This window comes from Pseudorca crassidens, chromosome 14, assembly GCF_039906515.1.
Source record: "Pseudorca crassidens isolate mPseCra1 chromosome 14, mPseCra1.hap1, whole genome shotgun sequence".
NCBI lineage: Eukaryota > Metazoa > Chordata > Mammalia > Artiodactyla > Delphinidae > Pseudorca > Pseudorca crassidens.
The window spans coordinates 51,296,869-51,313,208 of NC_090309.1; the positions used below are offsets into that span (position 1 = coordinate 51,296,869).

Genomic DNA, 16,340 nt, shown 5'->3' on the forward strand with positions numbered 1-16,340 from the left:
TTATTCTGATAAATTCTGAATTATAATTAAGATGGATATGGGTAAGAAAAGAGAAAGGAAAACATTCTACTAGGAATAATCAGAGTAATTTAGATAGTCATTTGAGAGATCCTTTTGGATTCCTTTTGTAACTTATTGTGCTTGATTTAAAAATATACTAAATTCTTTTAAAATACATCAAGATTAACAGTGTAATAACATAACCTGATTTTGAGCAAAAGATTTCATCCTAGCATATTGGTTTTCTTACACAGATTAATGAAACTTTCCACATTAGTCATACAGGTGAGTGTTAATACCTGCCTAAGAGTCACTCAGATATTAGATTTATGTAACTTTACATTTGTTTAGTAAAAAAGATATGCTTTACACATTGGTCTGTATGCTACATCCTAAAGAGTTCTTTAGAAAACAGTCTCACTGTAGGTAATGTTTTAAAATTATGAGCCAGGAACTCCTTTCTCTCCTTCCCCACCACTCATGTGCAAAGTATTAAATGTGTGATCAGTTTCCTAGAAACATATACAAGACTTCAGGTCCATAGAGTTTCTAATGTTAGTACAGGGTTTTGAGATTTAAAATCTCAAAAGGCACTTAGTAGGTGCTCTCTAAGTAACTGTTGAAATATCAATACTTGATAAAAATTCTCAATGATAATCCTTAATAAAGCATTGAGACATGGCATAACTAGTTACTGCTAACTAATAAAATATATGCAACTTCTTATTCTAAGCTATCTATATACACGGCCAAACCAATATCTAAGCTACACTTTACAGCATATCTCAAGTTTTTTGTTATCTGTGAATGTTTCCCATCAAAGTAAAAAAAAAAAAAAAAAATGTACCAAAGTTTAAAAACCAGGCATGAAGACTTTATTCATGACTATTGCAATGTGGGAGAAAGACTGCATTCAGCTCCACTGGGTCAAAGAGCTGGAGGATTTTTAAGAGCTGAGGTGGAGGATTATAGGTCACCTGTGTTTGCTACTTGGCCTTACTCAAAGGGAAAGTAAACTTTCTTGTTCTTCATGACAGGAGACAATTTTATAACTTGGAGGAGGATGCCCACCTAAGCTAGGCTCCTATCCTCCCACAGAGACTGGGAGGCGGGGATGCTATCTTTCTTGATAATTACCTTTCAAAGGGATGGATCCCAGGTCCTTGAGAAAGATATTCCCTAGGTCGTAAAACTGGCAAGAGGCTTTTAAGGAGATTTATATACCTTTAAAAAAGGGCAGGGCTTCCCTGGTGGCGCAGTGGTTGAGAGTCCGCCTGCCGATGCAGGGGACACGGGTTCGTGTCCCGGTCTGGGAAGATCCCACATGCCGCGGAGCGGCTGGGCCCGTGAGCCATGGCCGCTGAGCCTGCGCGTCCGGAGCCTGTGCTCCGCAACAGGAGAGGCCACGACGGTGAGAGGCCCGCGTACCGGAAAAAAGGGCAGAGAAAGAATATGTAATCATGTTTTTCAAAAGTAAATGCTCTAAGAAAAGGGAAGTTGGGGCCTATAGTACTCAAGCTGAGGGAAACTTTAAGAGTGTCTTGGTCATTCTTTAAGTATTCCAAGCAAAGGGACCCTCTTTCTCCTACAGCCCTTTTTGTCTTTCCCACTCACTTGACACAGTTACCCAGACTTGTTAAATGCTAGGTCGCATGTGTGTCTTTGGAGTATTTGTGGCATGGCGCCAAGTACTTTATATGCATTTTCTCATTTAAATCCTCAGTAATATTTTGAAGGAGATATTTGTATAGGCTCCATTCAGAAGAAGACCGTCTGACTTATTAAGGGTAAGGCTAAGAAATTCCCTCAAGTCACATAGGTAATGAGTGGCGGATCCTGTATTGAATCTCTGCAAACTACATGCAGAACTCAGAGTGCTCTACTGCTATCTTAGTCAGCTCAGACTGCTGTAACAAAATACCATAGTCTAGATGGCTGAAACAATGGGAGTTTATTTCTCATAGTTCTGGAGGTTAAGAAGTCCAAGATCAAGGTGCTGGAAAATGGGTTTCACTCTGATGCCTCTTTGCTTGACTTGTACGCAGCCATCTTTTCACTGTGTGCTCTCAATCTCTTTCCTTTGTGTGTATGTATGGAGACAAAGAGATCTCTTCATCGTCCTCTTATTATAAAGTCGCCAATCCTAATGCATTAGGGCCCACCCTCCTTTAACCTTAATTAACCCCTGAAGAGCCTGTCTTCACATACAGTCATGTTGGGGTTAGGGCTTTGAAAGGAAAAACTCTGTTTTCTTTTTGCTTGCAGTACTCGTGGCCACCAAACGTGTGGATTTTTCCCCCCACACCAAACAATTATCTGACACCAGCTGGATGTCCTACAATTCAGTTCAATTCTTACATTATCTACCTAGATTTAAGGTCAGATCCCACAAATTAAGGACTCAGAACAAGACTGTTCCTACTTCAGACATCAATCACAAATTCCGGATTGTCATCTGTACTTCTGACCAACCAGCTATAAATTGCGGTTCCTACAACCTCTTCCTTGAATTCAATAATTTGCTAGAATGGCTCATAGAACTCATGGAAACACTTACATTTGCCAGTTTACTGTATAGTAAAGGAAATAATAAAGGATACCAAAGAATAAGCAGATGAAGAGATACCTAGATTGAGGTCCAGGAGAGATCACAAGGATCTGTCCTTGTGATCCAAAGAGCTTTTAACTCCCTGTGAACAACTGGTAAACTTTTTAACATCTTTATTGGAGTATAATTGCTTGGTAAACATTTTATATGATTATGATCAAGGACAGAGTAAGAGAAATTAGAGATAGAAAGGCAAAGGAACTTGTATACTTGCAAAAAGTTTTCTTTTCTCCACAGCCTCCCTTAACTTTTGCATTCACCTTATGGTCTCAGTACTTACTGTTCTCAGGGCAATGTACAAATCAATATGGTTATAAACACAAAGATCTTGAAAACAGAGTCTCAGCCCACAGAAAACCAATACACCATAATAGGAAGGAGAAGTTATTTACCACTGCAGCAATCAGGGAAAGCTCCGTGGAGGAGGTGGGTTTCGTGATAGTTCTTAATGTAGAGGAGGATTCTGATAGGTATGCACATGGCAAGATACCTTGGGAGGTAAGTATAGTTTGAGTAAGGATGTTAAATTAAGGTAGAAATGTCCCTTATTTAGGGGACAGAGATTAGAATACACAGAGACAGTAGGATAGGGTAGGGACTCAGCCTTTATTCCTAGAACAGGGAGAATCAATGAAGGGAGTAAGTAGAGGAATGCCACGATCTGATTTATAATTTAAGATGACTTTGGATGCTATGTGGAAAATAGATTTAAGTGAGGCAAGAATGGGAGAGAGAATGTCAAAGTCTATTGCGTAGCACATGAAAATCATGAAATCAGCTACTTACTGTGAGTTGTTCTCAAACTGTCTTGTTTTTCATGCTCCATCATTTGGGTGATATGTTGCCAGGGCCATAATCTTAAAAGGAAGTGAAAGAATTCACTTCCCGGGGTAAAAATAATAACACATTTAATGAGTCACAAGGAGAAGGAGTGTGTCCCTTGTTAAACTTCAGCTTTTCAATTTTTTATTCCACGTATTCAGTTTTAATGTTTTCAACAGAAGAGTGTTCTTTGTAATTCTCCTAACAGTTCAGAACTTATTTAGGGTGTCATTAAACCCTTTGAGAGACAGAAGCATGCTCTGTGTTTTGTAATTGATGAAATGTTCCCCCTAAATAGATCTCACATTGCTGAATCTGATGACATGAATAATAAAAATAACCATGGGAAGGAAGTGACCATTTTAAGCAGGATGCAGGGAAGAGATATTTATTTGGTGTTGAAAAGTAGAGCACATTTTCATGATGAACTAGGCTCTCCAGACCACTGCAGTAAGCCTCCTGACATTAAAATTGGAGGACATTTCAGGGTCAAATTTGAGAAAGAAAAAGCCTCTGTTTTAAACACAGAAAGTCTGGTGTTTCAGATGGCATGTGCCTCAAAAATTGAAGAGACGCTGAAGTTCAAATTGAGTGGATTTCTTCTATTGTAGGCAGACAGTGGACTTGAGGTGGTGGAGAGGCGAGTTTACTGCATTAATAAATGGCAGTCATTAATTCCCGCTGCATTTTTAAGTATTTTATGCACTCAGTATGCCATGTCTACAAGTCATAGGCCTGGATGCTGAAAACAAAGAAATTGACACCTGCCACAGAACCAGGGAGAAAACGCCAGTAGTAATTTCTAAGAATTCCTTATAAAATGTTCACAGTTGGGTTTAGCCTAAAGTCGCTCACTTGCATATTTGCAAAATTAGTTTGGGACTGAGAGTTCACATGGTGTTACCTGCAGAACAGACGTATATTCTCCTCCTAGCTTATCCATTAACTAGCTGGTAGGTAACCTTTACCAAGCTGCTTAACCTGATGAAGCACCCATAAAATAGGAAAATTATTACCTAGTTTGTAAGATGATTATAAAAAGTACAATGGATGATGCATGTGACATTCCTGGCATTTACAGATGCTTAAGAAGCTAACATTTTCAGAAAAATGTTTTAAATACATAATGTTTTGAAACATAGACAAATCTCCTTCCCACTTGACATTGTCTTGTTTCCCATTTTTACACACTCTACTCCTTGCTTACTCTCCCCGTCCCAACTTCATTATCTTTAGCCACTTTCCGGAAGCCCATGGCTTCCATTGTCTATGTCAGCTTTGTTCCATATGACGTTGCACGTCTAATTTCCCCACCCACCTAAATGTAAGCTCCTCTCCATTTCAACTCCTCTGACTCCTTATCCCCACTTCCAGGTCTCTGTATCAGCCAGTCTTCTTACCTTAAGACCTTGTATCTCTACCCACTCATGTTTGCACTGCTCCCCGCACCTTGTTCACAAACCATCTGCTTATGAGACTGTGGTAAGATACTGCCTGTGTGTGTCTGTTGTAAAACTAGTTAAAACGAACATCCTCGTTATAGTGTGTCAGTAAGGTCATCTTGGAGAAAGAACATATTTCTTTTGTGCCTTGTCCACTCCTCCCTACCTCACTCATTGCCCCCAACTCCCCAAATTATAAACCTCTTCAAGACCTGACCTGTCTGTTCTCAGCCACTGTGAACCTCTTCTTGGTGTCCAGTGCAATGTTTGCAAATTTATAGTCTGAGTGAATGTTATTATCATACCATCTTAAAACTACTGTGAATCTATGTCAGCGAGTCTAAAATCCTCATTTTATAGTTGAGAAACCTAAAGCATTAAACAACTTACCATGGTGACAAAACTGGTTGCAGATATGGGACTAGAACTGGTTCTCTGCATTCAGTGTTTAATTCTTTAGCTAGAACTGTAATTGATAAGAAGCCTTATCTTACCCACTTTAAAGGAAACTGTTAGTATTATTCTATAGGATAGACTATGTATTGTAATTTTCTTGCAAAAGTAAGGTGTTAAGAAATATATTTAGGCAAAGCAGGGCATGAGACTAAGGGAAATTCTTACTTCTCTTTAGTTTAACCTTAGGTTACTTCTGAATGTAAGATATTTTAGCAAAACACACAAGACAAAACCCAGTGTTTTGTGTTGACAGATATTATAGCTAAGTACTCAAGGCCTAAGATCTGGATTAGACTTGAGTTCACAGTCTTGGTTCCTTGTCTGACCTGATGTGGTATACAAGGCACATTATTTAAACCCATCTGACATGCATATATACATATATCAGGCAAGCCTCAGCACCTACTACAAATCATCTTCCTCGTTTCTTCCCTATCAGTGAGGAAGGGAGGACACACAGTCCCTTTAAAGACAACAGAATGATGAATTACTACTTGATTTCAGCAAGAACTGGCCATATATAGAGAGACATAGCTCTCATCTGTAAAATGAGAGTAATGACACTTAATTCCTGGAGTACTGTGAGGATTATAAGAAATAACCAATGTAAACTATTTGTCATAAATGTCAGATATGTTCATATTGTCCTTAATATTTCTAGATAGCATATATAAACTTATATATGCCATATATAGTTTGTTATTTTAAAAATTATGTATGAGAGGACAACTTTACTTTTCTAAAAATTATGTGTGACACTCACTAAACAATATGCAAGATAGTCGTTCATCCCATCTGCCCCACCATGATTTGGTACTTGATTACTTAAATTTCCTTGGATAAGATCCAAGGGAGACTGCCCATTTAAACAAGTTTGGCCCTGAAGTGAGTGGTGCTACAGCAGTTATCCCACTGAACTACTTTTTAAAAGGTTAGTCCATTAGCTTTGCCTTTGCCTCCCTCATTTTTTTTTAATGTGATACTGGTTAAACATCCATGAAGCCTGTATTGTTAACCTTTTATTCAAAGTAAGTAAAAACCAGTCCCAGATTTTTATTGCACACTTGTCATTGATCACCAGGTTGAACACATTTATAGGAGAAAACATGTTGAGTTTTCACCGGAAAAAATTGACACTAGCCCCTTTAATGTTCTTGGGTTCATTTTTAGTTGGATTTAGTGCCAAGGCAACTACAAGCTCATCAATGTCCCTTTATAACTTATATCACATGTTTTGAAATGGTATCAAAAAATATAAGTGATGAAGGCATTAAGACTTTCAGATATAATAATTCTTAATCAAAATCTCATTTAGAGAAGCAACACCCAAACTTACTAAGCCAGGTTAAGTCTGTGACTTCTTTTCAAAAAGGACAAGAGAAACTCTTGGCAGTGTTTTGTGCTCTTATGGATTCTAGTATATTACGTAGACTGACATGCATATGTACCTATATCAAGCAAGCCCTAGCACCTGCTCCAAATCACTATCTTCAGTGTATCCTTGTTTCTTCCCTGGCTATCATTGTAGAAGGACACAGTCCCTTGGAAGACAATATAGTTATGTAGTGCTACTTGATTTCAACAAGATTTGGGACTATTCATAGAAACTGAACCCCAGCATTAGCTAAGGATAGAATGTGGTTGCCATAGAAGCTTTATTTCCACCTACTATATAAGAGATTCTGACAACCAATACATTTACAGGTCACTGAATAAAAATCTAATGTTTTCATTCCTTGACATTTCAGCAACTATTCATCATAGATTTCAGAAAAACAGTAAAATGAAAATGTGTAGGGTACAGCCAAATATAACACATCTCTTGTTTTTAAAAATAAAGAATTCAAAATTATTTTGTACTATCTTGATTATGTTCCAAAGTTCTGGGCAAGGAGCCATACATTTTATTCTGTTATCTGTAATTGTTCGGCAGTGATCCTGTTACATTTCAGATTTGTATCCCAGTTCTAAAATCTTGTACACATCCTTTAACTTTTTTTCACAAGAACTTTGAATTGGTGCTAAGTGTAAACCTCTGTTTTTCTAAGTGATTTATATCTTTTATTTATATTATGTTGGGGAGGGCAAGATTCTTGTGTTAATTGTGTTAGAAAATCTAGTAGCATGCTATGTATCCAATCATTAATTGCAAGAATTAATATGCTTTCTGAATTAGAAAGCAATAAGAGGCCACTTTTTTTCATTTTCTAAGAGTCAGTACCCAGGATTGGAATAATGAGAAAAGTTATTTATCATTTTTTATTACCTGCCAACATTTGTTTTGTAGCCATGGTGTCTGAATTATCTTTTATGTAGGGTCATAAAGTAGAAGACTCTTAAATAGATGTTTTAGCAAAATACATGTTCAAGATGACTGCATATTATATTTTTAAAAGTCTTTCAAAATGTTTTGATTATTTAACACATTTTAGGAATTCTAAAGTCTAGGAAGACAGCAGTAAAGAATTCTCTTGGTTTTAACTAACATCCTTGGCTCCTTTAATTATATTTCTTTTAGTGAAATAAAGGCTAACATTTGAGTCTTTAATAATTTGTTTCTTAAAAAATTACTTCTTACAATATTTCTAAACTGGAAGCATTTAGGAACTATGTGATATATTAGAGATATAAAGAAAACAAAAAGCAAACTACCAAAAAGATTCTTTCCTTGTCTAAGAGAATCGCAATATGCTTACTGCCTGCTTTTGCTTACCCTAGATTTTGTGACTTGAGTCTGTGCATATTTCACAGCAAAATACCTTTCCATCCTGCTATACTGGCCATATCCAGCTTGCCCAGATCTTACACAGAAAACATAATCAAGTTTCATAGATATACTCCATAGACTTCTTAGAGAATGAACACTCCAAAGCAACTTGGTCCTTAAATTAGAAAAAACAACCTATGCTTCAAAACTCCAGAAGACATCTCAGGTCAGCACTAGTTGTGCAGTGTTAAGACCTAAGTAGGGCTTCCCTGGTGACGCAGTGGTTAAGAATCCGCCTGCCAACGCAGGGGACATGGGTTGAGCCCTGGTCTGGGAAGATCCCACATGCCACGAAGCAACTAAGCCCGTGCGCCACAACTACTGAGCCTTCACTCTACAGCCTGCAAGCCACAACTACTGAGCCCACGTACCACAACTACTGAAGCCCGCGCACCTAGAGCCCATGCTCCGCAACAAGAGAAGCCACCGCAATGAGAAGTCCATGCACAGCAACAAAGAGTAGCCCCGCTCGCTGCAACTAGAGAAAGCCTGCGCACAGCAATGAAGACCCAACGCAGCCAAAAATAAATAAATAAAATAAGTAAATTTATTTAAAAAAAAAAAAAAAGACTTAAGTAGATGACAGTGTATTTCCTATTCCTTCTTAGAGTGCTTATGCGTGTTCAGCCCTTTGCAGAAGTTTGGTAGAGCTACCAGGCATCATCAGTTGAAGTCAGTATCTACTAATAGTTAGGAAAAGGCTTACATTGGTAAAGTGCTACGTACTTTAACCTCCTACCTAATGATTAAATGAACATTTCAATTTAGTATATTTTAAAATTGCTGACTAAACGTGGCAGCGTAAGAAAAATGCTTTCTTGAGATCAAGTTGAATGTATTTTTTTTTTTTCCTTCTGGAAGAACTGAGAAATGTTATTTATAGTTATTCAAGTGGAAACAGGAAGGATTGGGGCAGGCAGGAGAGATTTGGGTAGATATTTAATGATCTTTCTATTGTAGTTGTGTATATGTATACATATATTTAAATATATTTTATACATATATATGTAATATAACATAAATAGAGGAAAAAAGAGAACTTTATTTATTTATTTTAAATTTGGAAGGCTAAAGCAGGAATTAAATGCTCTGCTCCCATCCATGACTGGTTCATCCTGAATTTGTTAAAATCTGTTAGAACTACCACTGAGGAGTAAAACAGGGGGCATTCTGACTGTTTCAAATTTATATGGGATTATCAAGTAAATAATATGATTGCATATAAATTTCCATTACTGGCTCATGTATGAATTAATTCCTTAGAGTATTAACCTACAAAAGCATACTCTGAGAATAACCCTTGCTGGGAAAAATGTCCAGGTGGGTGCAGTGTTTACAAATGGATAATTATGTTTGGAAACATTTGCATTTTCACATCAAGAATGTGCCGTAAGTACACTTCCAGTATGCAGTTATGAATTCTAGGATTAAAAAAGTGAAACTGCAGAAGACACTGGAGCATTATGGTGTTAAAACAGTTTAATTAGAATGAATATAACAGTAAACAATAAAACCATTTAAGAAAAAGACAAACATGTATTTATAAATGCTTCTTATAAGGAATGATACACAGTCATTCTCTGATTATAAAATATATATGACACATTGTTTATCTTTTGTTTATAAATCAAAATTATAATTTGGTGCCCCAGCCACTTGAGCTTTGAGTATGAAATGCCCATTTTGCAGCGTACAGTTGACAAATATACACACATACGCTGAAAATGATAAACTGGGCCTTCAATAATCTACCACATGCTCTGAAACTACCTTGTTATAATCAATCAAGACCTGTCTCAAGGACTAAGGATTCAAAAGAGGATTCAAGAGAAGCACAGAAAAGATGTATACCTGTCCTCAAAGAGCTTCCAAACTTGTTAGCGAGATCAGTCTAAAATCAAAATCAGAAAATCAAAATAAGTGCTAAACTGAGGAAATGACTATAAAGACAGCTAGGGATGAATAAAGGTAAATCTCTCAGTTGCACAGAGGGATAGGGTGAGTAATTGAATCTTACACACTGGGGATGATGAAAGCACAGATGAGGTAATGTTTTGGAAGGGTTTGCAAAGCAGAGGGAGTGATTAGGAAATATGAAGCTAAGTGTGCTCGCTGCCTGACCTTGTGCATATTCCCTCATCTATATTTACCTACTGAGTATTTTCCAGTAATCTTTTCCCTATATTCTCAATCCTGCCAACTCATTCTTTTCCTGATTTTTAAAAAAATTCTCTTCATCTCCACTGAGGCTCAGGTTGCTGTGATCAATATAAATGACTGTTTCCTGTGCCCATCCCTCTTGTTAGATTGCCTTAACGTCTTCAGCCTATTCCACATCAATAGGAAGTAAAATGTTGGTGAGACAGTCACCTTCAGTCTACTCTGGTAGAATAGGACATGGTAGAATAGGATATACCAGAATTGTTCCAGAAAGAAACTGTTCCTCCAAGATGCTTGTTAATAACCAGCAGCCTTGAGCTATAAAAACATACTTTTTATATCAAATCAGCAGTCTGAATTTTAGGATCAGATACCTTACAACCTTAAAAAACGTTTACCTGTATCTTTATCTTCTTTTTCCCCAAAAATGTAAGACTCGGAAGGAAAAAAAAAAGGTATGACAATAAGGCAAAACAGGAAGATATGGCAAGTAATAAAATGTTGGAAGTCATAGCATTTTGTCATGAAGTCATAGTTGGAACAGGTCCATTACTGCCTTCACATTTATTTTCATAACCCCTTTCAATGAATCGTCTAGTTTTCCCCCATTTTACCAGAGGTCCCTGCTTGCTCTTGGAGCAGCAGAAAAGCATCTGATTAGTAATCTGACAGGCATTGAAATCTATTTCCCTGAATACATAGCTCATTAATGTCAAGACAAAGAAAAATAAACCATCCCCATAAAAGATCATCTGGAAAAAGGCCAGCCTTTTATGCCAGAGTCACTTTATGGGAATGACATTGTGACTAGTATGTTAATGAGGAAATGTTATTTTATTGTTTTAGGTTCTCCAGGACTCAAAACCTTTAGAGAAGTGCATTAACTTTTTCAGCCCACAGGGGCCCTTTGATGCATTCCTACTGCAGAGAAAGCATCCAAGTTACAATCTTTTAAAATTGTATTAAACTGTAGAGAGTCAATTATCTATCACATTTAAATTGACATCTTCCTGTATTAAAATACCATAGCATCCTGATTTGGAATCTGAAAGAGTCACACTAATTAAACAACATTCTGGAAAGAGTTCCTGAGAATTAATGTGACCTGTCCCTAAACGGAAACTCGATGATATAAGGAGTAAACCCGCTGCTCTTAGAAAATCTTTGATGTTTTAGAAGAATTTTACCCACCAAAAAGCTAGCATCTATCGTTTGTCACTTGTTCGCTATATATTTAAATATGTGCTTCCTGACCATACAGGTCTTTATGAATTGATGAGTCATCAGAAGATATCTGGGTTTGGGTAATGTAAAGAGGAAAAACAATCCTGTGTCTTTGCTGCTCAAATCTTTACCCCGGAAAGGGCTCTACTGAAAACTTTCCTTCTTATTGAGTAAAGCAAAATTCATGGAGCTATCCTTGAGGATGCTCTGGGCGATGATTTGCTCTTTTGCTATTACACTTTAATTGGAAAGCAAAATTACCATTGTTGAGATTTGCAAAAGCATACTTCTCCCGAACACAGGGCTCATTCCCATCTTTTAGGTTTTTATTTGGTTGTAGCTTTCATTATTTAACATTGATTTTCCCTGGTTATGTTGCAGTGCTATTTTCATGGAGACAACGGGGCAGTTTGTGGTTAATTTTGCTTTTTCATTTCAAAAATATTTTGACAATGCATCACTTGAGGGCTTTTACTGCACATTCAAAAGAAGTCTCTGTTGTGGCAGAGGACATGGAGTGCACATATTATAAAACATAAGTAATAATAACGCTTCCCATTCACATCACATCTATCATCCAGAGGGGCCCAAAGTGCTCCACACACGGCAGGGAAGGATTGTTATACAGCCGGCCTGAAAGTTCACACAATTGTACTGCATAAAATGCCAATCAAATGTCAGTTTCCAGTATTATGCCTAAAATTCTGGGAGCTGAGACATATCCTCTATCTCTAAAGCTGGAAGAAAAAAAAAAAAATGTCGACACTTGGTGAGGTGAAGGTTAGACAGGCCTTGTTAATCTCATTCATTCATTCCAGGCAACCCTCTCTTCACTGCAAAGTGGTTTGGAATGATCAAACTTTGCTTCTGTGCCTGGAGATAAACTTCCTTGATTTAGTCTATATATATAGCCTCACCTCATTACCCTACTTCACCCCTAGCGCTGGCAATGAAATGTAAGCCAACGACTCTACTTGACCTTCTTCTGTCACTTCAAGATTAGTTGACTGGAACTCCAAGGCCCCTCAGGTGGTAGGAAAAGGCATCTGGCCTTCCCCCCCCCCCCCCCATACGCGGGCCTCTCACTGTTGTGGCCTCTCCCGTTGCGGAGCACAGGCTCTGGACGCGCAGGCTCAGCGGCCGTGGCTCACGGGCCCAGCCACTCCACGGCATGTGGGATCTTCCCGGACTAGGACACGAACCCGTGTCCCTTGCATCAGCGGGCAGGCTCTCAACCACTGCACCACCAGGGAAGCCGTGGCCTTCTTTGAGTAATATTGGACCCCTTGGTCTTTACTTAAGGCGCATACTTTTCCACCTGATCCCTGTGATTTGTGTCCCATCTTTCTGAGCTTTGCCTCCCTGGTTGCCTTGGTCTCTTGAGTTGCATTAGTCTCCACGTTCCTGTTAGGCCATGAGTCTCCTTAAAATAAATACAAGCCTCACGTTTTCTCCATGCTCAGTGAAACTCCAAGAAGGGAAAGGGAACTAAACTTCATTGCACAATTACATTTTCACTTGAAAACTTTCAACTTCCATTTAGCCAATGTGTATTTACTGTTTGCCTGTATTGTGCCAAATACTGTTTGAAATATTGTCTGCTTGGAGATTTCAGTCTACGTCTTAGAAAATCCTGCCGGAGAGGTAGTGTTATTCCATCTCACAGAAGAGGAAGCAGGGTCTCAGATTAAGTCTGCGGTTTCCTAGATAGAACTTTCTGGGATCAAAAGACATGCTTTGGACAAGCGGTGTGCTTTTGGCCGTATAAATCTGTGATTCTCTTTTTGTGTCTCTCACTTGCTGCCTTCTCTATGATTTTTAATAGATTAAAATAATAAATGACGCCTACAAATCCTTCCTTATCTTTCGTTAATTGTTACTGATGCATGGAACCTTATCATTAAGAAGAACCTTTCATAAATATTATATAGATGGGAGAATAGAGGCCACACACACAGAGGCCACACACACACAGTCAGGCATGCTCCTATCTAGCTGAGGTCTTTTTCGTTTAGCAGCAATCCCTGTTTACCTTTCCAGAAGAGGGGAGGCTTTGACCGTTTATTATTTATTTATTTATTTATTTATTATTTATTTATAAATAAATATTTATATTTATTTATTTATTATTTCTAAATTATTTATTTATTATTTATTTATAAATAAATACTTTTATTTATTTATTTATAATTTATTTATTATTTCTAAATTATTGCCCATTTTTTCCTCCTTACTCTGTCCACAGTCTCCTGCCTGCCTACCTAAAGTGAGATGAGGTCAGAGGAGTTCTCACTACGTGATTGCAAAACCCCCACGTGGAAGATAAGGCAGACCTTTTTCCCTTCTAGCATTCTTTCCTCACTTTCCATATATCATTAAAGGAAAAGGGAGCAACTCTGATCAGAAAATGTGCAGGTGGATCGTCCCCTTTTGCTAGGACAGTTACGCACATTGTACAATCTAGGTACACTTGGAAGCTACAAGGTATACTCAAATAATTGCATTTTTTAAATAGTTGTGGACAAGCAAGAACCTTTTATTCTCCCTACACAGCCAAAGCCCAGAAGAAATAAACAGAGAAGCGCTGATAATTGTTTCTCTGATGTCAATTTAAGGTCAAATACAACAAAATCTCTTTAACATGATGTAGAACATATCACTGAAAAAGCATTAGATGAGAAAGGCAGTCACTGGATAAATTGCAAAACAAGAGACAGGAGTCTTGACTGCACTGGCTGTGATATCGTTACTAGAATAAAGAAGTCTGGCCAATTTTTAATATTTCAGTTAAGATGAGGGCTATTACGTTGGGTTATTTCTTATTTTTTAATAGGACTTTATGCTAGATTCTTGCCTAGAAAGATTGTGAGGAAGCAATAGACAATAGTGGTTAAGAATCCAGTACCTAGAATCAAGTGGTTGAAGTTCACAGACAAGCTTCACTGGTGCTTATTAAGCACGTGGCATTGGGCAAGTTACTTAACAACTGTGCTTCGAACGCCATACTTTTGAGATTTTTATGAAGGCTTCATCATGTAAGCATGATCGATCATTAACTCCATTTCTAGCCCCTCTCCTTCTCTGAAGAATGGGCTGAAAATTCCAACCTTCTCATATCGACTTAGTCTTCCTAGTGACCAAATCCCATCCAGGAGTCCACTAAGATTCATCAAAGCAAAAGACACTGCTGTCACCCAGGAAATTCCAAGGGATATAGGAGGTCTGTGCCAGGAACCAGGAGCAAAGACCAGCAGGCTTTACTGCTTATTAACCGTGTGACATTGAGCTAGTAATTTAACATCCCTGCCCTTCATCTGTGAACAGATAGTTAGTGAAAATAAAGTTGATGAGATTTAACTCATAGCTTCTTGTTAAGAAAAAGTCCGAAGCTCTCAACTAGAGAGGTGTTGCCTCAGAGGACATTTGGCAATGACTGGAGGTATTTTTGATTGTCACGACTTGTGTGTATGTTGGGAGGTGTGGGGTGTGGGTGTTGTTCCTGACATCTAATAGGTAGAGGTCAAGGATTCAGCTAAACATCCTACAGTACACAGGACACTCTTCCACAACAAATAATCACTCAACCCAAAATGTCAATTGTGCCAAGGTTGAGAAATCCTGGATTAAATGACGTGACATACATAAAGTCCTCAGAACTCATAGAAAACACCTAGTAAGTGTTAGCCATTGTCATTATTCATTATAAAGCTCAGTTGCCTTGGAGACTATTATTCCTCAAAAAGAATTTTTGGGTTTTTACTTTGATAAATAAACGGCATCTTCGTATTGAATCTGATTGCCCCCACCAACACTTCGACTCCATCTATGTTCTGCTGTAACCCCCATCTCACCATTTTCATGTCTTGTTGTTTTGGTTTTTTTTCTGAACACACACTCTTTAAACTAGACCCATGTTTATGCTGCCCTAATTACTAGAATTTCAGTACTTTACTTCTGCCATACCTGGATCAGTCTCCTACTAGCTTATCCACATAGCTTCTCCTCTTTAAATTCCTGCTCAAGACTTAGCTCCACATTCAATTTACCTTTAGCATTCCACCATTCTACCACTCTTCATCTCCTCCACTGTCAGGCGTTCATTGAAACTAGCACACAAGTGATGTAATTTCTGCTTCATGTGGGTTTGCTTTATCTCAGGATTAAGGAAGGAAGGAATATCTTTCATTTATTCTGCGCCTGCATGTATATAAATTTTCATGCATATAAAATTAGAATAGAAACAAGTTAAAAAACAAAATTAGGACATACTAAATATCCACCTACCTCCAATTTCTTATGATTCTTTGCCTGCTTCTTTGACTATATTTCTCTATCTTTTGAATAAATGTTGCTACCCTATTTAAAGGAAAGAAATCTTGAAACTGTTGTTGTTTTGAATTCACACACCTTCCAAATAAGGCTGAGCCTACATCTAGAGCTCCCCATGCTTTTTAGAGGCTGGTAATGTATCAATAATAGAGGCTGGCTCTCAGTAATGAGGCAAGAATTTATTTTTATAACATTATGTAAATACAAATCAAGTTACCTGCTGGCTCCATTTTTTCCTAGGTAGGCATTACCTGTGATTATAAACATACAGTTGAGTACACACTTAAGTAATACTGTAATTCCACGGCTGACTTAACGTTTGTTCTCAGTTTATCTCAATTTCTCTTCCAAAGTCAATACATAATCCTTTGGGTATCCATGTGACCCTTGCTGTTACTCACTGAACATATTTACTCCTGTGTGCCTGCCAATCTGAATTAATTGGTCATTAAAACAGTTCCTTGTGCAATTTTCAGCAAAGCTCCTAACCTTCCAAAATAAAAAAAGTTTGAAAGATTGAGTTAGGTGTAAC

At 37.8% G+C, this 16,340-nt stretch overlaps 1 protein-coding gene across 25 annotated transcripts in view; it reads left to right on the plus strand.

Annotated features, from left to right (window-relative positions):
• The window catches only part of NRXN1 (neurexin 1), a 1,121,405-nt gene that overhangs the window by 1,005,424 nt on the left and 99,641 nt on the right, over positions 1–16,340 (plus strand). The window lies entirely within an intron of this gene.